Source organism: Ambystoma mexicanum, chromosome 9 (assembly GCF_040938575.1).
Source record: "Ambystoma mexicanum isolate Mex_15411 chromosome 9, UKY_AmexF1_1, whole genome shotgun sequence".
Classification (NCBI taxonomy): domain Eukaryota; kingdom Metazoa; phylum Chordata; class Amphibia; order Caudata; family Ambystomatidae; genus Ambystoma; species Ambystoma mexicanum.
The window spans coordinates 1,056,154,314-1,056,180,157 of NC_090931.1; positions in this window are offsets into that span (position 1 = coordinate 1,056,154,314).

Consider the following 25,844-nt stretch of genomic DNA (forward strand, 5'->3'; position numbering starts at 1 on the left):
AATAGGTTATATTAAGAGGTAGCAGAGGATAGATTGGAGTTGGTGAACTTGAAGGAGATTTAATATTCGCAGGAGTGTAAGGATAGCAGGAGACAGAGTCCACAACATTGAGGCAAGGGGTTGTGCATGGACAGAAATCTTATTATCTCTTCCATTCCTGCTTCCTCTTGTAAAGAAATTGCAACCCACAAACCGGATGAGAAAAAGAATTCAAAAGGCCAAATAAGCACTGCACCTTTTTGCAAGGGAAAACAAGGTTTATTACCTGCAGAACCAAACTGACTCAGAGCTTGTCACATGGCACAAGGTTACATCTATTATAGTGGGAAACCACAGAATTTGGTTATATAGGCTCTCAATGTTATCCCACCACCCACATTGACTACTGCCTATAGAACATTCTAATGGCCCCTATAGTCCCTAGACAAATTGGGTACACACTATCTAAACCCATTCCCTTAACCCGTGTTCCTATACTTCGTCAATGTCAGGTACAGGTACGGGATTGGTTGTTCAACTTATTGACACATTGATACATTGAGACTGTCATGTGATGTGCACCCTTCTGTTACGGACGTGACCGGAGTAAACTGGCATGGCCAACAGTGCTTTCAGAAGACAATAGGCCTTCTCATAACCACAATGCTGTGGCGCACACAAATTGCCTCCCTCACCTTGTACTTAATTTACTGGCATCACCTCTGCTCCTCCAATCCCAAATCACAAGACGATCCAGACACAGCTCCCCCTTATCTCTTTCAGTACCCAGGTGAGCCTGAATTTCAGGGATTTATTTGTTATAGTTGTTTGCCTACTTGTAATTCATATGGGATGATGTTATAATGTTATCTTGTCTTATGTCACTGCCTGGATCAAACACAATGACTTCACAGCAGGTCTGTATCTCGAGTCCAGCTTTACTACATCCAATATACTTTATTACAGATGACCACTCATTGGGGAGGGCAGTAGGGCTGTACATGTCTGCTTAAACTCTTGGCACCATATAACAGTGTAGAGGAGCAGCCAAATGCTTCTTCAGGAAGTCCCGCCTCTGTACCATCTGTATGTTGGAGGCATTGGATTGTGCCATGCTTGGCACCAGCAGTTGTGGCCATTCCGCGGCAAATCTTTGAGAAAAGGTACCCATTAAGCAAACCCTATAAAATGTACTCTGGTAGCGATGACAATCTAATGGAGGAAGTCCCTGAAGGAATATGAAAAAGAGCAAGAAAAGGAGTTGGTGATGTCACAAGAAGTGAAGTGTGATGCAAAGAGAAGTCTGGCTGAAGAAGATGTAAGACCCTTATAGAAACTGATGACGAGATAAAGAATCGAGGAAACGTTCATATGCGAAAAGAAGATTGCACGTGTGAAGAGCACTGCAGAAAATGCAAGCCATTTAATAATTGTACAGATGCAGCAACACAAGTAGATCAAGTAATCTTAGAAGCTGGCTATGAGTAGTGAATAGACTGCAGTTGAGCCACCATTGTATAGAAACTGGACATCAGTGTCATAACTTTAGTAAGCTTAAACCCACGAAGAGAAGAGCTGAGAGCTGTGTCACAGCAAAGAATTAACTAAGATCATGGATGAGTTTGAAGGGTTGTCTGGCCTGGTGTCAAGGCTGAAGCAGCCAAGACTGGTTATCTATTCCTGAAGGCATTGAGCGTGAGATGCTGAATCATCCCTTGTTAAGGTGCAAAGAAAGAACACCATGAGTGTCAAGGTTTATTCATTTAAAACAATGAAAAGCAGAAACATGGATCCAATCGTGGTCTCGTCACGTGAGCCAAGGATGAAAATAGAGTTGGCCAAGGAGTTCTAGAAGAAGCGATAGTGCGTGCCCACACACCCTTATATTCCCAGAGACAAGGATACTTTGCAAGGTCAAGTTAAAAGACAATCTTCATGGCAGAAGGCATGGGAATTGAGAGACATTGGGCTAATTGGTTGGGGAGGTACAGTCAAGTCCACCTCCTGGCAACTGGGGTATGAGCGTATGTGCTGATAGTGAGCCGAATGTTCCAGACTGGCACAAGCATGCCAACCAATTGTAGAGGGTCATATGATGAAGGGCCTTATAGTTTGAGAGCCAATGATATAATGTGTACTTAATAATGATGAAGATAACTTGCACTAGAGGTGGGCACAAGATGTCCACCTGTAAGTAGAGACCCAACCACAACTCAACCCCTTATAGAAAGTATACTTAGATGTTCCCCTTGAACGTATCACAACTCCTCGCAGGTTTCTCTTATTTGCCACGTAGTATGCTGTCACGTATGATGAATTTTTGCTATATAAATGTAATTTTTTGTATGATGCGCCAAGAGACCTTGTGCGATGTCCGTTGATGTCCGTTGTAACTCCCTGTTTTAGACAATTGAAATTAAAACAGAAAACTTTTGCCATCTTCCTGAGTTGGTTCCGTTATTTGGTGTAAAAGTTACTCTGCATACCATATACTGCATGACATGCTACCCAAAGGGCCTTACGTTCACGTGGTAGCAGTGTCAGATGGTTTAAAGATCCAAACAAGTTCATCTCCAGAGTTTCAGACAATCAGGCATCCTCTGTCATTAAGCAGAAGATTGCGTGGTTCCCTGTGGAGAGCGGCCAAATAGAAATCTTGCAAGAAGAACTGAGACGTTGGACAGGTCCCCCTTTGACGAAATCCCTGCCCGGATTCCATGGGCACTCTGTGGATGGAAGGCGAAGTGGTCGGTTGGAGGAGGAGATGATACCAAAGGCCTTGTGACCGTCTTTTTTTAATATAATGGTTTTGTAGCTGATTAACGCACGAATGGTGATTAGAGGGGAATTAAGGGGAATGGCAAATTAAGGGGACAGGGCTGTAGTAAGTTTTGAGTAACGGGAAATATTGTATGACGATAGAGATATCACCTAGAGAGTCCTGGCTCAAGGGATTTTCAGAAGGAGACATTTCAAACTCCAGTTGGAACAGAGTGAAATATGTAACGTGCAAACAGGTTCGCATAAGGTGATATCTCAAACCCTGTACAGGGTATAAGAAAAGGCAGGGAGAAGGAAAACGTGTGATCACTGTGTTTATTTGCATATGTAAAGTTGACTAGTCTTTGTGTTGTTTGTTGAGTGGAGATATTGAAAAACAAAAGAAGTTGTGAAGTCATTAAGAAAAGAATTAAGGCGCTATAAGTAACTACCTACTGAAGTGGTTGGTACCAATCCAGAGGTAGACATAGCAAATTGAAAAAGTAGCGGTTTGAGGGGCGATTGTGCACGCTCCTATTTGTTGTTTTAAAAGTATTAAAAAAGTGGTGAGAGGATGTCATGATCCATGCCCCTGACCCCCTCAGGTATAACAGCCCCCTGGCAGCAGTGGGGCTAAAGCCCTTCACACTGGCACCAAGGGCCTTAAAACTCCATCTGAAACATACATGGAGTCAGTCCTCATTATCAGGAATAAAGCAATACTAGTTTTGGACCTTAATCCAGCATGGAGGCCTATTACACAGCTCAGTTCTTTTGAAACAATCCATGCAGTCTAGTGTTTTGGGTGTGGCTGGGCCTGGAACTACTTCGCCTGGAACTACTTTACTTGGGCTATTTAAACCACACCCAAACAGCAGAACACGCTTCGTGTTATTCTGCACTCCTGCAGCGTAACGCTCACCGTGTCCAGCTCCTGCTCATCTGCTTCTCCGGCGGCCAAATCCTGAAGCCCTAGATCCAGATTCCATTAATACCTGGAAGAACAAGAACAGCATTAGCGAGCAAGAACACTTACCTGTGAAGCAACCGGTCTTGAATCCATCCTGCGCTTCTCCTACCTCGCCCATTTCCGGAGTTCACCGCAACCTGCAAAGGTAAAGAAACAAGGACAGCATTGATAACAATGCTTACTTGGGCAAGCAGCGAGTCCTGGCAGCACCCTGCGCTTCTCTTACCTCGCCCATCTCTGGGTTTCACCGCAACCTGCAAGCGAGAAGGAACAAGGTCAGCATTAACAAAGCACTTACCTGAGCAAACAATGCTTCGATCGCTCATCACTCTGGAACCTCACCGCAACCTGTACAAAGAAGGGAAGAGAACACAGGTTAGAAATTAACACCAATAATCAGTGCAGCACTCCGCGCATCAATAACTCACTGTGGTCTTCGCCATCGGCGCGACAACTCTGAGATTGCAACTATCCCTGTGAAAACAAAAAGAGACATTGTTAGGGAACAACGTAGTGGAGCAAGACGCAGAGAAGACAGAGAAAATGGAGGGAAAGAAAGAGACAGAATATAGACGAAAAAGACATTATAACTCACCTGGAAGACAGCAAGCAGAGTCGGAGTCACAGCCGGTCTGGACCCGACGTAAGGGCACACGGACTAGTGAAGCAACTAGGTCCACGGAACGCCCACACCAACCACGTGCCCCTGCACATAGATGCAGGACGGAGAATTCAACAAGCAAAAACCTAAGGTGAGCAATAACCCAAGGGAGGGGATTAGGACCACAGGAAGGTGGGAGTCCACCTATCACAGAACCAGTATCTTAACCCTCCATTCTCCTGTTAGAGACACTACCCAACGTCTGGCACATAACCAAGCAGAGAGGGGTTCGGGATAGCGATTAGACCTCCATCCAGTATCGTGTGGCGCCCCCATGGATACCAGGTGAGCGTAACAGAATGCGAAGACTCAATTAAAACATCCACCTGGGCGTCATGGAAACATCAGAGACTGACCAACTAGCCCAGTTATTGGGAGAATTACGGGCCGAGGTGCACTCCACCCGGCAAGAAACCAATGCCCTTAGGAGGGAGTTGATTGTCACCAAGGACCTCACCGATGAATTAGCCAAAAAATTGCTCCAAACACAGGCTGGGCATGCTCCATTTCCAGGAAGTTTTCCGTCGGTTCCAGCCACATCCGCCAATCCAGTGCAGGTGGTCCTCCCTGGGGCAGTTCCTTTGGCCCCACCAGAGCATTTTATGGGGGCCCAAGAAAATATGCAGTATTCATGAACCAGTGCTGCCTCCATTTTCTTTGTAGGCCTGGAGCCTTTCCTAACAATCAGTCGACGGGTTGCCTTAGTTCTGTCATATCTGAGTGGCAGTGCCGCGGATTGGTCCATACCGTTAGTAAACCAGGATGACCCACTCCTGCAGGATTTCAGGGGGTTTCAACAGGAGATGGAGAAGCTGTTCACCTGACATACCCAGGGCCAAGCTCTGGATAACAAACTTCTGTCCCTCTGCCAAGGCAGCCAAGATTTTTTAACATATATCGCCACTTTTAAAAGACTTGTCGTTGTAACTGGGTGGCCTGAGGAGAAATGAACAACGTTATACCATCAAGGATTACGGGGGAAATTGAAAGACATCCTAGCTCTGGTGGTAAACCTGCCAAAAGACTGTGCAGAGTTTATCAACCTAGTGGTGCAGCGAGACCACAGGCTGCAAGATCGAAGGACAGCTCGAGTCAGAACAAAGAATCGGACTGTGTATGTACGCTCGAAGGAGAACATTCCGCGTTCATCAGAAAACACTTCGGAACCCATGCAAATTGGGGGGGTACCGAGCCCATTAACCAAGGCGTATGAGACAAAAGGAGACAACAGCAATTATGCCTGTACTGTGGGAAATCAGGTCACTTCCTCAGAGAATGTCCCGTAAAACACCCAAGGAGAACAGTTGGAGCTACTTAGAAAGAAGGAGGAGAACAAGAGTGGGAAAACTTACAGGCCCGGCAAGCATAGAGGTCCGTTTGTCGAGCAAAGGAAAAGAGCCACAGACCTTACACCTTGCCCTGCCTGGGATTTTGATCAGTCACCAACAACCGTCTCGGATGCATGCTGTGGAGGCATACATAGACAGCAGAGCCGTTGGTAACTACATAGACCAAGGCCTGGCAACAAGGATGGGGCTTCCCCTCTGTCAGAAAATGACAACTTAGAAGGTCACCACTGTTGACGGCACGGAGACAGCTTCTGGTCCTGTAACTCAACGCACAGCAGAATTGTGGCAAGACGGACATCGGGAAGCCATTGCCTTCGACCTTATCAAGGCCCCTCAGTTCTGTGTGATTCTAGGGATGCCGTGGTTGGTGGCTCACAATCCTAACATCGACTGGCGAGCCAAAAAATTTGCCTTCTCCAATGAGTGTGCTCATGCGTGCTACCAAGTGGAAATTCCATTGTCTGACCCAGAGACACCTGTTAAAAATAAAGAGGCGTTGGTAGTAGGTGTAATAAGTACACTACCAAGCAAATACCATGATTTCCAAGATTTTTTCCAAAAAGAACAGGCTAATACCTTACCTCTTCTCAGGCCATATAACTGTCAGATCGACCTCGTACCTGGTGCACAAATCCTGTGTAGTCGAATTTATGTACTCACTGAACCTGAAAATCTCCACTTGAAATCATATCTGGACCAATACCTGGCAAACGGTTTTATCCGCCCATCCAAATCCCCTGCAGCCTCGCCCCTATTCTTGGTACCCAAGAAGGAGGGGGACTTGAGAACGTGCATCGACTACCGTGCACTAAACCAGGTAACAGTTAAAAACCGTTATCCTCTACCCCTTATCCCAGAACTGCTGGACCAAGTCAAGATTGCCCAAATTTACACCAAATTGGACCTCGGAGGGGCATACCATATCGTGTGTGTAAAGAAAGGAGACAAATGGAAGACCGCCTTTTGTACTAAGTATGGGCTGTGCGAATATCAGGTGATGCCCTTTGGGCTTTGCAACGCTCCTGCCGCGGTCCACTATTTCATGAATGATGTACTACAGGAATTGATCGACGTATGTGCCCTAGTTTACATCGACGACATCTTGGTGTACTCCTTTTCTAAACAGGACCATGTCAAGGCATGTTCGCTCCGTCCTTGCAAAACTCCGACAGCACCAGCTATATGCCAAACTTGAAAAATGCTCCTTCCATGTCACCTAAGTCGAGTTCCTTGGTTTTGTCCTCACTCCCAGAGGCGTCCGGAAGGATATGCACATCCTTAGCTGGCCATCACCGTGTCCAGTCAAAGGTGTCCAAAATATGCTTGGCTTTGCGAACTTTTATCACCGATTCATCCCGGGTTTCTCCCAGATTGTGCACCCGATCACTTCTTTATTAAGAAAAAACAATAAACTGTTCCAATGGACAGAAGAGGTGGAAAAGACCTTCCAGGAACTCAAGAAAAGATTTACCTCAGCCCCGGTGCTATGACACCCACGCCCAGATCTCCCATATGTAGTGGAAACAGATGCCTCCAACATGGCAATGGGGGCTGTTCTTTCCCAAAGGGATCCCGAAACAGGCCAGTAACATCCTGTGGCCTTTTGGTCGCGAAAATTTACTACACCTGAACTTAACTATGCAATAACAGACAAGGAACTCCTAGCGATCAAGGCAGCCTTTAAGGCTTGCCGGCATTACCCCCTAGGCGCCAGACATACCATCACAGTAATCACTGACTATCGCAACCTACAATACCTTAGACAGCAAAGGCTCAATCATCCTGTCAACTCTGATGGGCTTTATTCTTCGCAGAATATGATTACATAATCACGTACCGACCTGGAGTGCAGAACGGAAAATCTGATGCCCTATCCCGCATGGGTATTGATGAGAATGCATATTCAACCCCAGGCCCGATGACCATTATTCCAGGTGACAAACTACTAGGACTTACAACAAAGTTACCTCTGGACAAACTCCAAAAGGAAATTCGTCTCCTAATGAACACGAGGCTCTAAAAGACTGGACCACTCAAGTGAACATTACACAACAAAGAACCAACTCCCATATTTCAGAGGGCGTTTATATATCTACCAAATAAGGCACTACAAGAACAAGTCATTTCTGGTTATCACGACCCCCTGATAGAAGGACATCCAGGAATTGCCAAGACCCTAGCCAAGGTGAAAAGAAATTATTGGTGGCCGACCTGGTGAAAGGATATTACGCAGTTTATCCTGTCATGTGGCATTTGTGCACAGAATAAATCCCGGAAACAAAGACCTGTGGGCCTTCTTCAAACCCTGGAAATTCCACCTGCACCTTGGCACACACTCTCCCTCGATTTCATCACAGATCTTCCTCCCTGTCAAGGGTTCAACACTAGCCTAGTGGTTGTTGACCTATTCTCTAAAATGGCCCATTTCATTCCGCTTAAGGGTCTACCAAACACATCCAGTCTGGCAAACTGACTACCTCCGTCCTGATTTCTGACTGAGGGAGTCAGTTTGTGTCTAACCTCTGGAGGAAGAGTTGTGCAATTGCCCAAATCGATATTCGTCTGTCCACTAGTCACCATCCCCAAACTGATGGCTAAACAGAACGGACGAATGAGACAAACAATTTTATATGGCCTGGAGTCACTCCCGTTGGAGATAAGAAAATAGTTTTCAGGGGAACATTTGTTGTGTGAAACTGATTTTGTCCCCTTTTACTACTATAGGAGCACTTCGAATTGAGTTGGGGCTCAATTCTTGGTGTTCTTGTATATAAATGGAATAAACTGTGCCTATATTTTAAAATCATGAGAATGTTTTAGTTGGGGCAGCTATCGATACAGAGTTATCAGCAATAAAGAAAACATAAAGAGAATGGGACAATATAGTACATTTGAGTAGTCTGAGCAACTTAAAGCTCTAGAGGAAGCACATAAATATTGCAGTTGGCTCCCATCCTGTGTTTGTCCTGCAGGCAAAATTCGTTAGGGTGCCATCCCTTGCCTGTAGATCATGGTTGTTACGATTCTGGTCAAACTATTTGTACACTCTACATTAGTGGGGCCACAAATAGGTCTTGTGCATGTCAATAGGACTTGCAGGCTTTGTAAATCGGAGGAGGTTGAAACCCTTTAGCATTTAATCTTAAATTGTGTGGCACTTTTACCCAGGCATTTATTTTTTTGTCATTTTATACATTTGTCGAGGGTTGTATTCTCTGAGAATTTGTGGACACGTCTGATGTGTCAAAATCACATCACTTTTATTATTACTCGTATAGCATTTTTAAAATAGATTTTTGATTTATTAGGTGAGATCACTTCGCAAACTCAATTACGTTTAAGTTAAGGGGAGTGATCGTCGTCCAGGTTTCATGTGTAGCTACATTTTAATGAATTTTGTGTGTTCAGTTTTATTTTATGTTTTAATTAGTTGAAATTAATGTAATGTTTTTGTAAAAATGTTAAAGTTGATGCGCAATGAATTTGGTTAAGGTTCTAATGTAAAAACATAACATAATAAATACATTAAAAAAAAACAATGATCAACATGCTAATCGTCTCCTTACAATTATGCTCAAATAGGCCGGAACATTCCCACTCGGCACCATTTTCCATGATGCAATTTAATAACTCTAAAACTTTACCCTCCTTCGAACACGTGTATTAATAAGTAGCTGCTTACACAACCATAGCATGGATTCTGTGATCAGACTGAGACCACCATTTTGTTGACAACAATAATGTTGCTTTCATCCCTCTGGCCTATTTAACACCCCCACCACGTTTCTTGCAGGACCCAAAGTACCATGAGGCCATCCATGTGACAGAATACATGCTATGCAATACCCAATAACATAACATTGCATAACGTATGCTTCAGTACTTGCTCCACTGACATGGATTACCATCACCTGCACAGGTAAAATCACTGCAAGCATGGATTGACATAAAACACCCAGTTACTTGGCACATTGCCAAGGATTTCCATCTACTGCCCAGATATTACCCCTATCCGAAATATTGCCACCAAAGGCTCAGCTACTTGTCCGATTGCCAAAGAGTACCTGCCCATGTCCCTTGGCCAATGATTTCTATCAACTGTCTAGGTATGGCCACTTCTGCCTCCTCATCCCACCCCGGCTCCCAACTGCTCTTGAAAGCCAGCGTTAAGGAGAAGAGCAAAGTGAAGCTGGTTCCTTCTCCTAGGCCATCTCCCTTTCAAGGTCTGTGCAGATTTGAAAAGCAAAGTGACACAGAACTCTTCTCTCGTAGCTGGCATCTATTCTGCCATGCACTTTTCTCCTGTGCACAGATAGTGAAGGGGAACCAGCCTGCCTCATTACCCATTCCTGTTGCCATTGACAGGGCGAGTGGGGGTACAGGTGCCACTGGGGGAGTGCAGTGACAATGCATTTAAGCTCTGTGGTGCTCGCCTGAATCAATTAGGCCATGGAAAGAGAAGACACACTACAAACTTTTCTCATTGCAATCTATTTCCCACTTCTTACTATATTGCCAGCTGCAGACTGGGTTGTGTCTTTATCTATTCTTTTTTTAATCGGTTCTATGGGCTGTATGATAGGGGGTTACATTTCCTGTATTCCTGGAGCTGTGCTGTGACATCAGTGAATTTCATTGGACAGGCTGCTGGGCTGCAGTGACCCATTCCTCACCTCAGGGGGCAATGTGGTGACAACAAAGTTGTACTATAGAGGAGCACATTGATTTGGGTGAAAGGTGACATGCCCAATGATAGGAGTGTAACTGACAGGAATTTAATAGTGTGGACTGACAGCTCCATGAACGAGTTGGAGACTGGCGCCAGAAAATTGGTGTTTTTTCTGGTAATGGGAATGGTGACTATGTCCCAGGACTAGAGAGATTTCCTCTGCAAGTGGGGGAGGAAGCCCTCAACATAGAAGACAGACATGGGATGAATTGTATCATTCTCACACACTTTACTATGCATGTAAAGAGATAGAACACGTGGGATTGAGCTGTTGATATTCCATTAACCAGTGTGCTTGGAGTGAGAACTAGAACAACACTTACTGGAGAAACGACTGCATAGGAACAGTGTGTGATGCATTAATCATCAGGTGGTTCGAAAATGCTGTTGGACACAGATTCTTTGCTTAAGTTGGTAGAGTGCGTGGGCTGCAGCATTTTGGGCCTCTGCAGAGATAACAAAAGGCCAACATTGGGACACTGCCACGCAAAGGGCAGAGAACGCCATGGAATGCCAGAAGCAGTGCCAGTGCTGGCTTGGTGCCACAACCAGGTAAACGGGGCTCCGGGAAGTTGGAGTGGAAAGTAGGCTGCCGGGGCAAACCACCAAAACGAAGAGGCACAGGAGTGTGCTGCCAGTGAAAGAGAGTGCTGGTGGTATTTGGAAAATAGGATTGCTTGACCTTACGTGGGCGGCATATGGTGGGGGCAAACCTTCGGTGGGCACTCTTCAAACTTGGATGCAGGCTATAGATACTACCTAAGTACCCCTCATTACATTTTTATTTTTTTATTTTTAAATCAGAGCAATAGTTTAGAAGCTCCTTAAAAAAAGTGTATCGGTTTGATAGGATTGATAGAAATGTGGGACCCTTCTGTTCCCGCAAACAGTGATTTGAAGGTGTTCCAGTGTTGCCACTGTTTTTGCATCCAGGTGCTTCAGCAGGTGCCTTAGGACGTGTGAGATACACATTTCCTGAAGTGCTCGCCGTCCAGGGCGCGTTTGTGGTATTTACTGATAGCAAGTTACAGAGGAGAACACAGGATGCACCTCTCCAGTGTCTTGCTTGGTTGTGCCTGTGCTTGTGCACAGGGATTGTGAGGGAGATTGAGGTGGTGTTTGAGGCAGTGGTTCTGGCATTCCCTTCGGTGGAGATAACAGGTGTGGCTGTGAGCAGGGAGCTCAATTTTTGTCTGCTTTTCTCCATAATTATGAAACCATATGTAATTAAAAGCACGTGTATGCCCCAATTAATTGGCCTAAACCTGCAGCTACATTTAAATAACCTTAGTCTTTTGTGTTTGAAGGTTTTTATTCAGGTCACATCTTACAAGGCATTGCAAAAGCATATAACGTAGAGTATCTGCATAGAATATAATGAGGTAATAGTATAATATTTAACCTATAGACAAACAATGAAGCCTTGTAAGAATAAACATTCATTGATAAACCGGTATAATAATTTTATATAAGGGGGGTATATACGTACATTTAAGGACAAAGACATGACATAACATACACTGGACATACACATATGGGGATATTGAGTTCAAGGAAGGGGGAGAGTACATGACGGAACCTGGATAAATGATTCATTACATCATTGACGATCGCCCAAGGAATCCTACAAAAGGCTTCCCTTTTAGCTCATGCTTACGTGATAGGGATTCGGTAGAGGCATTACAACTTTCTAGTCTATGAGTATTACATATAACATTACACCAAAGTTTGTAATGAAGTTTATCTACATTTTTGCAATTGGATAAGATTGTCTTAATGGCTAACATAATAAGCAAATCAAAGATTTTTTGTGTCTACAGGTCATATTTTGAATGATAGTACTTGCTGTAAAAAGGACAGAAATCAATTGAAATATTAATTAATTGATGGTTTCCAAATATCAATCCAGAAGGATGAAACAAATTTACAGTCAAGAATCATATGTTTGAAGGATCCTCGGGATTGAAGACAACTCCAGCAATTGTTGTTTAATAGAAGACCACATTTGAAAAGATGTAGAGGTGTAATAAAAATTCTATGGTGAAAGAAAAAACACTGTTTGTAGTATACTTTCTGCAGGTGGTACTCTAGGCATATGATTCCAGACTTAAGGCCATTCCAGTTGATTATCCAGTAGTGTGCAGTCTTGTTGCGATGCTGAAAGGCAGTCATGTAATGTACTAGATTAAGAGATTTGTGGGAGAGTTTTGTAATACAGGGCAGCTGACATTATCGATTTATAGAGAGACTGTAACCTTTCAGCATTTGGAGGGGTGATTTTGTTAATAAGAGAGTCATAGTTTTCTACAATGGCATTCATATTGGATAGAAATTGCTGGAGAAATGAGAAGGGAACATTACATTTATCCATAAGCACATCAAAATCAATTGGGGCACCTAAAAGAATTAATTGATCAAGATTTTTAATGCCCAGAAAGCGCTGTGGCCTCCGGAAAAGTAACTTCTTTTTGATTCTGATTAGAGGGTTAAACCATATATATGAAGAAATATATTGGTAGGACTCAGTATTAGAGGAGAATAAATATCTTCTTAAGTAGCATGAAGATAAAATGGCAGTCGTGCACTTAAATAAATCTTTTTCTGGCTTTAATAAGGAAGCAATCAGCTAGACTTAGAGGGGATACCATTGCTCTCTCTAGACACATTAATTGGGGTACATCCTCTGAATATTCATGGGCAAACTACAGTTGAACCTGCTTTAAAACAAAGGCAATATGATGATTCCTAAAATCGGAGAAACCAACTCCTCCAGCTTCCCGTGATGATTTAAGTTTGTTGAGAGACAATCTATGTTTCTTTTTTCCCCCAAAGAAATTTGACTAGCTTAGAGTCAATAGACTTAAAAAAAGCGGAGGGGAGAGGAACAGGTAGCATATATAATAGATATAAAATAATTGGTGTAATCATCATCTTGATGGATTCCAATGTACCTCACCATGAAATGTATAGAGGGGACCAGGAGCTGGTAATTTCCTCAATTTTCGATAGAATATAGGTGGTATTGAGTATAACAATGTCTTTGATAGAAGAGGATATGTGAATGCCAAAGTATTTAAAACCATCTGGACACCATTTCATACCTGTAGTTAATATGTGATGTTTGGTGCAAGGAACATTGAGGGGTTAGAATTTGCAGACTTATCAGTGTTTAGTTCATACCTTGAGACAGCTAAGAGCTGTGAAATCAAATCTAAGATATGTTGTAGGGAAGAATTTGGATCTTTAAGTAGTAATAAGTTGTCATCAGCATATTCCGCTAATTTAATTTGTATATTACCGCAAGTTATGCCTTCAATATTTGTGTTTTGTCTTATTTTTTCCAAAAATGGCTCCAGGGCTTAAATAAACAGGAGTGGAGAAAGAGGACAGCCTTGGCGAGTGCCTCTGAATAGAGGAAAATATGGGGATATGTGACCGTTAATACATATGGAGGTCACTGGATTGGAATAGAGCACTTTAACCATTGTCAAAAATGGATTTTCAAGGCCATGCCATTTGAGGGCATCAAACATAAAATTCCATTCAACTCTGTCTAATGCTTTCTCGACATCGAGGGCAACCGCAGCAAATGAGTCATTATAGTTACCAATATTATCTTTGGAACTTAAAATCAGTCTTATATTGGAGGAGGAAAGTCTACCTTTAATGTAACCTACTTGATCCTGTTTAACCAATTTGGGCAATACCTGTAAAAGTTCTATTGGCTAGAACCTTCACAAAGATTTTACAATCCGTGTTGATGAGGGAGATGGGTCTATAGCTTTGAGAGAGTTTGGGTTCTTTACCAGGCTTGGGGAATACAATTATCATAGCCTCTAAAAAGGATCTTTGAGCATTACCATCTTGAATGAATAAAGAAACAGATCTTTGAGTTTGAATAAGAATATCTTTAAAACATGTGTACAAATCACTACAATATCCATCTGGTCCAGGGGCTTTGCCTTTTTTAAGATCTTTAATAGCTTTCTGATTTTCACTGGAGGAAATAGGGGCATTGAGCGATTGATGATTGACCAATGGATATGTAGAGCAAGGGATGGTCACCAGAATATTTTTTGTAAACTGATTATTAGGGGATATTTCTGACGTATATAATTGTTTATAAAAATCGGTGAAAACTTTAACAATTTCCTTATCTGAAAACTTTTTATCACCAATGCTATCTTTGATAACTGTAATTGTAGCTTTCCCTTTTTTAAGTTTCAGATAAGATGCTGATGACGTACTTGATCTGTTAGGTAATTGTTAAATCTTTGCTTTATATTTTAATTTCAGGAGATTGTCACAGGAGTATTGGGTGATTATTTTATTATACTGAACTCTAATTTTGATGATGCAGTTTAGCAGTAATCTTTAGTTAGTGCGAGCAAAACGAGATTCAAGAACTTTAAGTTGTTTCAGGAATTTTTCTGACTCTAACGTAAGTGCTTTCTTTTTACTGGCCACAAAGGAAATATGTCCTTGAAGGACCGCTTCATAGCAGTCCCAATTATTAGAGATTGAAGTATCTTGACTTAGATTTTCTGAGAAATAATGATTATGTTGTTGTGATATAAAGTAAGTAAATGTTTCATCATTGAGCAAGGCTGAGTTAAATCTCCATCTATTAGGGGTCGAGGACTTTTTCGGAGAAGATAATTGTAAATGGACAGGGGCATGATCCTATAATGCTATACAATCAGTTTTGGCATCAACAATAGAACTTACAAGGGGTTTCGAGATAAAAATGTAATCCAATCTAGATAGGGTTTTGTGAGGACTGGAAAAGAAGGTGAAATCAGAATCGGTGGGGTGGGTAATACGCCAGGTATATGAGGCCTAATTCAGAAATAAATTTGGTAAATTGCATATGGGATTTTGCAGGTTTATAGCATACATCAGATTTTCTATCCAGCTAAGGGTGCATGATCTCATTGCAATCACTACACACAATCAAATTATTGGGATTAGAAAGAAAGATATGGTTTTTAAATTTTTACCCAGAAAGAGGGATCTGACGATGTAGGTCCATAAACATTAAGGATAGTGAATTCAATGTAGTCAATCAAAGGTTTAACCATCACCCATCTACCTATATTGTCAGATTCATTTGCTAATACTCGACAATTACATTTCTTGTTAATTAAGGTAATGACACAATTTTTCTTCCTGTTGGCTGCACTTGAGAAGGCTTGGCCGACCCAGTGGAGCTTGAGTTTGGCCGTTTCTATATTGGAAAGATGAGACTCTTGAATACATGCAATGGAGGGTTTAGTTCTGTTAGGTTGAGAGAGAATTTTCTGCCTTTTAATAGGGTTATGTGACCCTTTAACATTCCATGTTGTTATATTGAATTCAAATGATTATAGCAGTATGCTAAAACTTGAAAATAAACTTAGAAGTAAGCCTAATGTGAGATGTGTACAAGATATTTCAAGAAGTAAATTAAGCCAAAAGTTGCATGTTATCTTCCGAAAGGTAATCATTTTCATGTATGTACTCAACAAAGACACATAAAGGAAGAGACACAATGGCGATAGGGAGACTAACAAAACAAGCATGGAAAACAACAAACTAGAAAAAGAGAAAACTTTAGTGATAGTAGTGGCTAACAGGAAGCGGCCACTCCCATCCATGCTGAGTAAGACAATACAGAAATAGGCGCAGATAGAGCCTTTAAAGGAAATGACTAACCTCACACACTGCTCTGAAAAAAGAAAAAGATATATGGTGAAGGTAACTAGTGAATAAGGAAGCTTGATACATGTCTCTCAGGTAGGTGATTTCAACATATCCATTTCATCTTTCGTCTGCTTTTGAATAAAATGCCTGAGGGCAATCGGATCTTGAAAGGAGGATGTATGACCGTTGAGGGTCACTTTGAGGATGGCTGGGTATATAATGCCGTATCTCGCATTGAGCTGCTTAAGAGCAGGTCTGAGAGCAGGAAGCTCCTTCCTTCTGGCTGCTGTGGCATTAGATTCATCTTGGGTGATGAAAGGTTTTCTGCCATTCCAAGTTAGGTGCTTAATCAATTTGATTTTCTACAACGTCATAAGCACATGGCTGAAGTCAATAGGGAAAATATCATTGTTCTTGAAGAGTTGCGGTTGGCGCTGCTAGAGGGTTGCACAGATATATAGGGTCCAATACAATGTGCTCTTCGGATGTTCAGTTTGATTGATGACGGAAGATCCAGAAGTTTCATTAAAAGAATATTGGTGAACGAGATTGGATCATTTCCTTCAACTCCTTCTGATAATCCAACAATTCGTAGGTTATTTCTCCTGATGCGATTTTCTAAATTCTCTGTGTGCTTCTGTAAAGATTTAACAGTGTTCTCAAGCACTTGAACTCTCCCTGTAATATCTTCAGCGATACTAACCCTTTGCTCTACTTCCAAGACTCTTGCTTCAAAGGTAGACTATTCATTGTCCATTTGCTGGAGTTTAACGTTAGTTGCCTCCATGAAAGGCTTTAAAGCCTTCACTTCAATGAGTATAGCCTGCATCGTAGCATCTGGTGTATCATCTTTAGGTGTCGGTGACTAATTTTTCGGTCTTTTGTTAGAAGTAGAGATGGGTATTTCTTTGATTTGACGCTTCTTAGAAGTCATATTGAGGGAGATTGAAGTGATGTTTCACTACACCTTGAGTGAGAGCTTTTCCTTCAACACCTCTTGATAGCACACCTATACTTGTTAATATTTTTATTCACAAATTTACAGTACAAGCAAGCTTAGTGTGCCCATAGATATAATAGGAAGGGAACTTGGGTCTAGCTCTAGGAGATTCAGGCTACTAAGTTAGAGAATATTAGCCAAATACGAAGTAATACATTTCTGACCCTTGAAAGGCAGGCAGCTGTTATGTATTTAGATAACAGCCATAGTTTTATTATACTTTCATGTGAAGAAAAAGCAGCAGAATATCCAATATTTGACTTTTGAGACCTTTAGGGGTATGCAACATCCCTATTTGTGGAGGCAGTTATGTCTTAAACAGCCTTCATAAACAACACGTCCATAATTCTTTTGTTATATAACAAATTGTAGAGTAATGACAATTATTGGAGTTGCCATAATGTTTATGCGGGATAAATATATTTAAAAAAAATTACTAAAAATTAAAGTATCTTCATATTTATAAGTTAAATATTCTTGTGATAGTCCAAATGAGGATATCACAAATTATCCAAATTGTGCATAAAATTTTATCTCTACCTTTAAATATATAGGAGGAATGTCATTATGAAGAAAGCTAACAGTGCCGTGCCCATGTTATGAAGGGAAACAACATGCCCCACAGCCAGCGAGCCCTCCCATGCACGCGTATCCAGACCAGCTGACAGGAGCGACAGCTATCGTATAACAGGATTTCCCGACTCGGAGCCCCGGCTCCACCTCCGACACAGCTCCTTCGTCGAGAGGCAGCACACGATGCAAAGTGCCCCACGGGCCACCAGGGAGGTTCTTCAAGCACACCAAGGTACTTAATGAGGCAAAGAAATTCGACATATTAGACGAAAAGGGAATACAAATGAAGACGGAGCGGGAGCGTTGAAGCTAAGCTGCCATCTCGTTCAGTACTTGGACACGCCCCTTCTAAATAACCTTTGTTCTGGCATGTAGAGGTATCAATGCTTTGTCAGAGTTGTAATTTGTTGTATTAGAATTAATATGTATGAGTGTTATACCAGCCCCATGGAAATAGTAGTGGGGGGCCCCTTTCAATCTAAACTATATAAAGTTGCAGCCCAGTTGTACATTACCACAGTTATTTATAGGACTCATTTAGATTTCACATGATATTTGTTGTACTCTCCAGGTCACCTCCCAGGTAGCGCCTCTGCTCCCTCTTGCAGCCGGAACCAATGCAAACGAAATAGAAAGGGGCTGCAAATGCAATTCTAAAATGCCCCTTCTGATCTCAAAGGGCTCCCGTGTGGTCCAGGTAGCCGTTATGGAAATGCCGCTTTGGGGGCTATGCTTGGGTTTCCTGCACTGTATAGAAAGTCCTCATGGCGGGCCTTCGGTCATAACTCTGATTGCTGCATAATGGCTTTATTTCACAGAAGTGTGCCCATTTATCCTGTGTAATAAAAAGGCAGGCACAGTCTATTGAAATCAATATAGCCATGTTAGCTATGGCAGCCTGCATTGCTTGATCACCACCATGTTCATGGTGGGGATCACTTCAGATTTGCGTGCAGGGATGTGCTGCAAGGAACTCAAATCCAGTCAGCCACGGGTTCCTGTGCATTTGACTGCATTATTGCAATGACTGCTTAATCCATATACATCATAGGCAGACACCGATCAGAATCTGGTTGAAAGAGCCCTATGATGCAGACATGCAATCAGTCAAGCCTTTTCACCGGATTCACCTCAGGCATCCAAATGAGCATGTAAGACTGATTACCATTCTAATTGTTGTGCTGTTGTGAGCTATGGCTAGGGTGTACTGCAGGCTGGCACACACAATAACAACATGTCTAATCAGTTGGGAATTATAAACCTCTGTCTCCTTAGTCTGTCTCACACTTAATTGTCAACATGATGATGTCTCACACTTGTTTTCATTTGTTAAGCATTTTTATTACTATTCTTCAGAAAAATACATCACTCTTAATACCTTTTGTACTGATCATGCCTTCCACAAAGTTTGGGTCTATACCCACTCCACCTCCAGGTTTCATGTGCTGCCTCCACCCTTATCCCCTTGCCTTGCTCCCCTAGGATCACCCCCACCCCTCCATATGAGACTGTACCCCTGGGGTAGTCAGATACAGTAGGATTTTGCCTCTGTGTTATTCTGCCACTACCTTGTCTTGCCACTGGGATAATTTGCCATACTGCTTATTTGCCACACTGGCCGTCTGCCCCTTTCAAAGTTTGAATCTGTAAGATATTGTCTGTATGATATTTTGCCATAGTGTTATCTTGTCACAGTAATACCTTGCCACGTGGATAGCATGGGACACTGACAGCTTGGATCTAGGAGATGTTTGCCTCAGTGAGATTTTACCACACTGATAGCCTGCCACACTGAGAGCCTACCACATTGATAGAATGCCTTTGCAAGGTTGTACCTCTGTGAAATCTTGCCATGGGATATCTTGCCACTACCATATTTTGCCACTGTGATCTTTTGCAATACTGATAGCCTGCTACACTGATAAATTGTGCTCTGCGATGCTGCAACTGTGATATTTTGCCTTTGTGAGATCTTGCCTCTGTGAGATCTTGCCACTTCAATATTTTGCCACTGTGATATTGTGCCATATTGACAACCTGTCACAAAGATAGCCTGCCTCTATGATACTTTGCCCATGTTATAGTTGTACCACTGTGACACCATAGGCTACTCCAGCCCATTCCCGTGAGGTGAGTGCACAGTCCCCGGTGTCCTGACCCATGTTGGGAAGGAACCAGGGTCCTCCCGCACCCCTAAGCGCTTTAGAGTTAGGCAAGACCTCTTTAAGGTGCTATAATGGAATAGGGGGAGGTGGGGTACTGAAAAGGCTCTCTCATGCAAACATAATCACATAAACAGACATAGGCAAGCACTGAAGAAGATAGTTATTGTCTAAATATAAGACGCAATTAACTATTAGTTGGATAGATTTGTAATGTCTGATCACAGGCATTTTAAAATCATAACTAGTGCTGTAGATGAGTCAAACTCCCCCTCCTTCCCAGAAGGAAGTGGCCTGCGGGATTGAAAATAGACCACAGTGTCCGTCACCATGGCCAGCACAAACTGACTCACCAGGTGTCCACTGTCCATTAAGAATCCATGCGTGTTAAAAATAGGACTAGCCTGTTTTGTGTGGCAAAGTGCATTTAGAGATACACATTATAAAGTATTAAGTGTGGAGGAGTGAAATGTGGATAGAATTAATGAAAATAGTTTGTACATAAAAATGTCTAGTTTTTCCTTGGGCTAGGGCTCAAGGTTTGTAAAAGTCTGCAGAGCTGCAGTGTGTTTTTGCATAGTTAGCAAAATGGAGGAAAGCATGAGCTACAGTTTGTTTTTGCATAGCTAGCAAAATGTATAACAGCATGCCCTGACAAAACTGCTGAAACGGCTTCGGAGCATCCCTATTATGGAAGAAGGACGGATTTGGCTGAAGTCATGTTCCAGCTCCAGTGACGGCACCAAAATAGCATTTTCACGCCCTGCACACTTGACCATTCCCAAGGCATACCCAATTCCTGATTTCCCAACGCCTGCCTCCCAGCCCAACCTACACACATGATTTGCAATACATCCATCCCTCATTGTACAGCAGCGTGGGACTAGGCCCTAAACTGCCGCACCATAGCATACTTCAGCCCGATCCCGTGAGGTGAGTGCACAGTGCCTGGTGTCCTGACCCGACCTGAGCATCTTTAGTGTTTTAATTTCTAAATTGCATTTTTCCGCTACAGCGTGCTTGACCCTTCCCAAGGCATACCCACTTCTTGATTTCCCAACACCCCCCTCCCAGCCCAACTGCCACCCATGATTTGCCATCCATCCATCCATCCTGTATTGTACAGCAACGAGGAACTAGGCCATGTGCTGCTGCACCATAGCCTATTCCAGCCCAATCCTGTGAGGTGAGTCCGCAGTCTCTGGTGTTCTGATCCGACCCGAGCATCTTTAGTGTTTTAATTTCTATATTGCATTTCCGTGCTCCAGCGCACTCGTCCCTTCCCAAGGCATACACACTTCCTGATTTCCCAGCGCACGCCTCCCAGCCCACCCTCCACCCCTGATTGGCCAGAGTCAGCCCCTTCACACATCCTCCCAGGGCAGCCTCTACCCATGAAGCCCCTACGGCGAAGGACCAAGAGGCAAAGGGCAGCTCTGAAGAAGCAGCACCAGACCGTGTTGGCCCGTGTTAGCCTGAGGAGCTGGCAGCCATCAATCAGCAATGACAGATAAGGTAGGTGAGGTCTGGACAGGGGGATCAGCAATCACTGCTCCCCATTAGACTGTCCAACCCAATCTTATCTTATCCTTTCTCTAATAGCATTTATCCTGATTGTGTAAGTTAGCCATTTCTCACATTTAGTCTGATTGTGTAAGTTAGCCATATCTCAAATTTAGCCTGATTGTGTAAGTTATCCATATCCTGTATTTATCCTGTTTGTGTAAGTTATCCATATCACACATTTAGCCTGATTTTGTAAGTTAGCTATATGTCACATTTAGCCTGGTTGTGTAAGTTAGCAATATCTCACATTTAGCCTGATTGCATAAGTTAGCCATATCTCGCATTTAGCATTATTGCATAAGTTCGCCATATCTCAAGTTCACACAGATTGTGTTAGCCAGGCATATCCTGCAATTAGACAGATAGTTTTGGTAACACATCATTTCAAAAGTGTTACCCCATTGACTGTTGTGCCCCTCATTAGGCCTCTTTCCCTCTATCCAGGTGTCCCCGGTCTAGGGGTGCTGCATGTATTGTTGTGATCCTCTACAAAGGTGCCCCAAATCAAAGTGTTATTGGATTGTGTTACTGGTTGCTGAATTCATGGTTGTGCCCCTTAGCCAAACCAAAGAGTTGTTGCACTGACTTTTGTGGCCCTCTTTTAGACTCTCTCTCTCTCTATCCAGGTGTGCCAGGTCTAAGGGTGCTGTATTTACCGCTGTGTCCCTCTAAACAGGTGCCCCAAATCAAAGTGTTATTGCATTGTGTTATTGGTTCCAGCATTCACGGCTGTGCCCCCTAGCTGAATCAAAGAGTTGATGCACAGACTGTTGTGGCTCTCATTTAGACCTCTCTCCCTCTATCCAGGTGTCCAATGTCTAGGCGTGCTGCATTTACTGTTGTGGCCCTCTCACTGGGTGTCCCAAATCAAAGAGTTATTGCATTGACTTTTGTGCCCTTCTTTTGGCCTTTTACCTCTATCCAGCTGTCCCATGTCTAAGGCTGCTCCATTTAGTGTTATGGCCCCCTACTCAGGTGTCCCAAATCAAAGTGTTTTTGCATTGACAATTGTACTCTCTTTAGGCCTTACTTCCTCTATTCGGGTGTCCCAGGTCTAAGGTTTCTGTATTTACTGTTGCAGCCCTCTATCAGGGTGTCCCAAATCGAAGTGTTATTGCATTTACTGTTGTGCCCCTCTTTAGGCCTTTCTCCCCCGATCCAGGTGTCCCAGATTGAAGTGATGTTGCGTTGACTGTTGTGCCCCTTTTGAGCCTTCTCGCTCTATTCTGGTGTCCCAATTCTAGGTGTGACTGCATTGACTGTTATGCCCCTATTTAGGCCATCGCTCTCTCTGTCCAGGTGCCCAAACTCTATGTGTGACTGCATTGACTGTTGGGCCCCTATCTAGGCACTCTTCCTCTTTCCATTTGTCCCAATTCTAGGTGTGACTGTAATGATTGTGGTCCACCTTCTTTAGGTCTTCACCCTCTGTCCAGGTATGCCAACTTTGCATTGACTGTTGTGACCCCTACATAGGCCCTCTCCCTCTGTCCAGGTGTCCAAATTCTAGGTGTGACTGCATTGACTGTTGGGTCCCTATCTAGGCACTCTCCCTCTGTTCAGTTGTCCCAATTCTAGATGTGATTGCATTGACTGTTGTGCCCTCTACTTAGGCCCTCACCCTCTGCCTAGGTGTCCATATTCTAGGTGTGACTGCTTTGACTGTTGGCCCTATCTAGGCACTCTCCCTCTGTCCAGTTGTCCCAACTCTAGGTGTGACTGCATTGACTTTTATGTACCCTCTTCAAGTCCTTCTCCTACTAGACAAGCGACACAAGCCTATGCGTTACTGGATTGACTGTTCTACCCCCTATTTAGGCCCCTCTCCCTCTGATCAGGTGCCCCAAGCCTGGCTGTCACTGCATTGTCTGTTGTACCCCTTTAAGCCCCCACCCTCTATCCAGGTGTCTATAGTCTAGATGTTACTGCATTGACTGTTGGAGCCCACACCATCCCTGGTAGCTAAGTTTTAGGTGCCCACAATCCCCGGCAGCTAAGGTACAGGTGCCCTTTGAGCAATCACTGCGTCTCCATTCAGACTTTTCCCCCCACAGCGGGTTTGTTCATCGGTGCCAGAAAGAAAAGACCACTAAAATGAACAATAAGGGTTTGCGTGCCCTGGTTCAACAACTGCAAGCAAAGGACCCCCAAGATAAATAACAAAACCACACAGGAGCCAGAAACGAAACAGCAATAAACAAACTGAACGAAAACGGTCTTTCAACCGATGTCTCAACTATCCACAACCTCATCAACTACAAGCAATAACTAACCACAAACAGCAAAGGAACAGGAATCACACCAATCCAAAGAGGACGCTGACTCAAAGGAATACAATACAATACACAACCCAAACATCACAACACAAGAAAGACAAAGAAGCCAGAACAGACAACAGAAATAATACGAAAACCCAAACCGCTTGGGAAGGTGCCAACCAGCATGATCCCAGACCTATGAAAAACTGGACAAAAAACAGCCCAGACATCCCAAGGAGACATACAAAGAACAGAGCAAAGACAGACTACATTGCTCGCTACCTCTCCACATATCACTGCATGGAACGCAAAAATGACCCAGCAACAACGAACCGACAGCCAACAAGCATTACGAATACAGACCCCACCAGGACAGAAAATGCAACATGCCAACTAATAAACCACCCCAACCCAGTCTACACCATGGACAATACACCAACCAGAATCAGGGACAAGCTGGAATCCATCACCCTTTACACGTCTTACATCACAAAAGACTTGAACAACAGGTGGGTACCTACACAATGTACCACACTGAACAAACCGACACCAACCAAGTCCACCATAAACTTTATCAGTCTACTCGACGAAGAGACTGATCACCAAAGAACCACACCACCCAACAGGTCCAACCAGGACAAATCCACCAGCAACGGAGACCCAACTGACAACACACCACGCAGAACAAATAATACAAACAACAACCCGAAAGGAAAATGAAACAAATTACACTTCAGTCTTCCCAACATTAGATCCATTGCAAAACACTCAATAGAATTCCATGACCTTCTAAGCGAAGGAGATACAGACGTGCTCTTTTTCACAGAAATCTGGTTATCAGAAAACAATAAAGCCATCGCGAATGGAGCAATACTGGACAATTGTAAATTAATACACACAAACAGAGAAAAACAAAGAGGAGGCAGAATCGTAATCATACACAAAGAACACATCTGAGCATCTCAACTCATCACAACCAAACACAGAAGACTATGAATCCCTCCTCATCAAGATAGAATTCAGCGGCCAAACCAACATAGTATTCCTCCAGATATACAGACCACATTCTTACAACCCCAACTTTGCAACGAAACTAGCAGACGCGGCCACTACTCTATCATCCCACCACAACAACCTTGTGATACTGGAAGACTTCAACATATGGTTAAAAAAAGAAAACTTGTCCACAGCAAACTCACTCATGGACATTTTGAATTTCAAGCAAATAGTAAATGATATCCACCAGCGATGCCGGGCACACCCTGGATGCAATTTTCTGCAGGGAAGGACTATTCTCATTCGTGTGACCTGCACCAATGATATGGAGTGACCACTTCTTAATACCATTCTACATCACATCCCAAACCTAGCTACTGGCCGGAAAGGAAATACTCCATAACAGCAAGAAAAGAAACTGCAAGGACATAGACCTAGAGGCCCTTACAAACTTTCTAGACTCAACCGTCCCAAGAGAAACAGATCCCACTGAAACAACCATAGATACAGCAGAAGACACACTCAACAATTGGATCACCAAGGCACTTGACCAACTGGCACCAGCTAAAACATTCAAAGCAACACCCAAAAAAAACTGGCAGCAAAATGGTTCACAGAAGAACTGAAAGAACTAAAAAAAAACAACGGCAAAATGGAAAAAAAATTGAGAGAACAATAGACCTGACAAGACAGAATAAAATACCAAAGACAACTCAAACTATACAAATCAACAGTCCTCAAGGCAAACAAGTTCTACTACGCCACAAGCATAGAATCGGCACATAATCCACAGAAAAAACTCTTCAAAATCCTCAAAGAGATAAAGAAACCTTCTTTCTGTAAGAATTCCAACATCTTTGTGACAACATCACCAACCACCATAGAGCAAAAATAGACATAGGGGGTCATTACGACCCTGGCGTTAAGGGTTTAACGGTGCCGTAAAAGGTGTCAGTGCCGTTAAACCCTTAACGCCTGATTACGACGTCCCTTTGCGGGACCCGACCTTAACTGCTGGTTTTACCAGCTGTTAAAGTAGAGTGCCACAAAGGGACCTCGGTGCTAATTACGGTACCGCATTTGTGGTACCGTACTAAGCGCCTTCCCCAGTTCCATTGAGCCCTATGGGGGGAAAATGGGAATGGGGAAGGGCCATGGT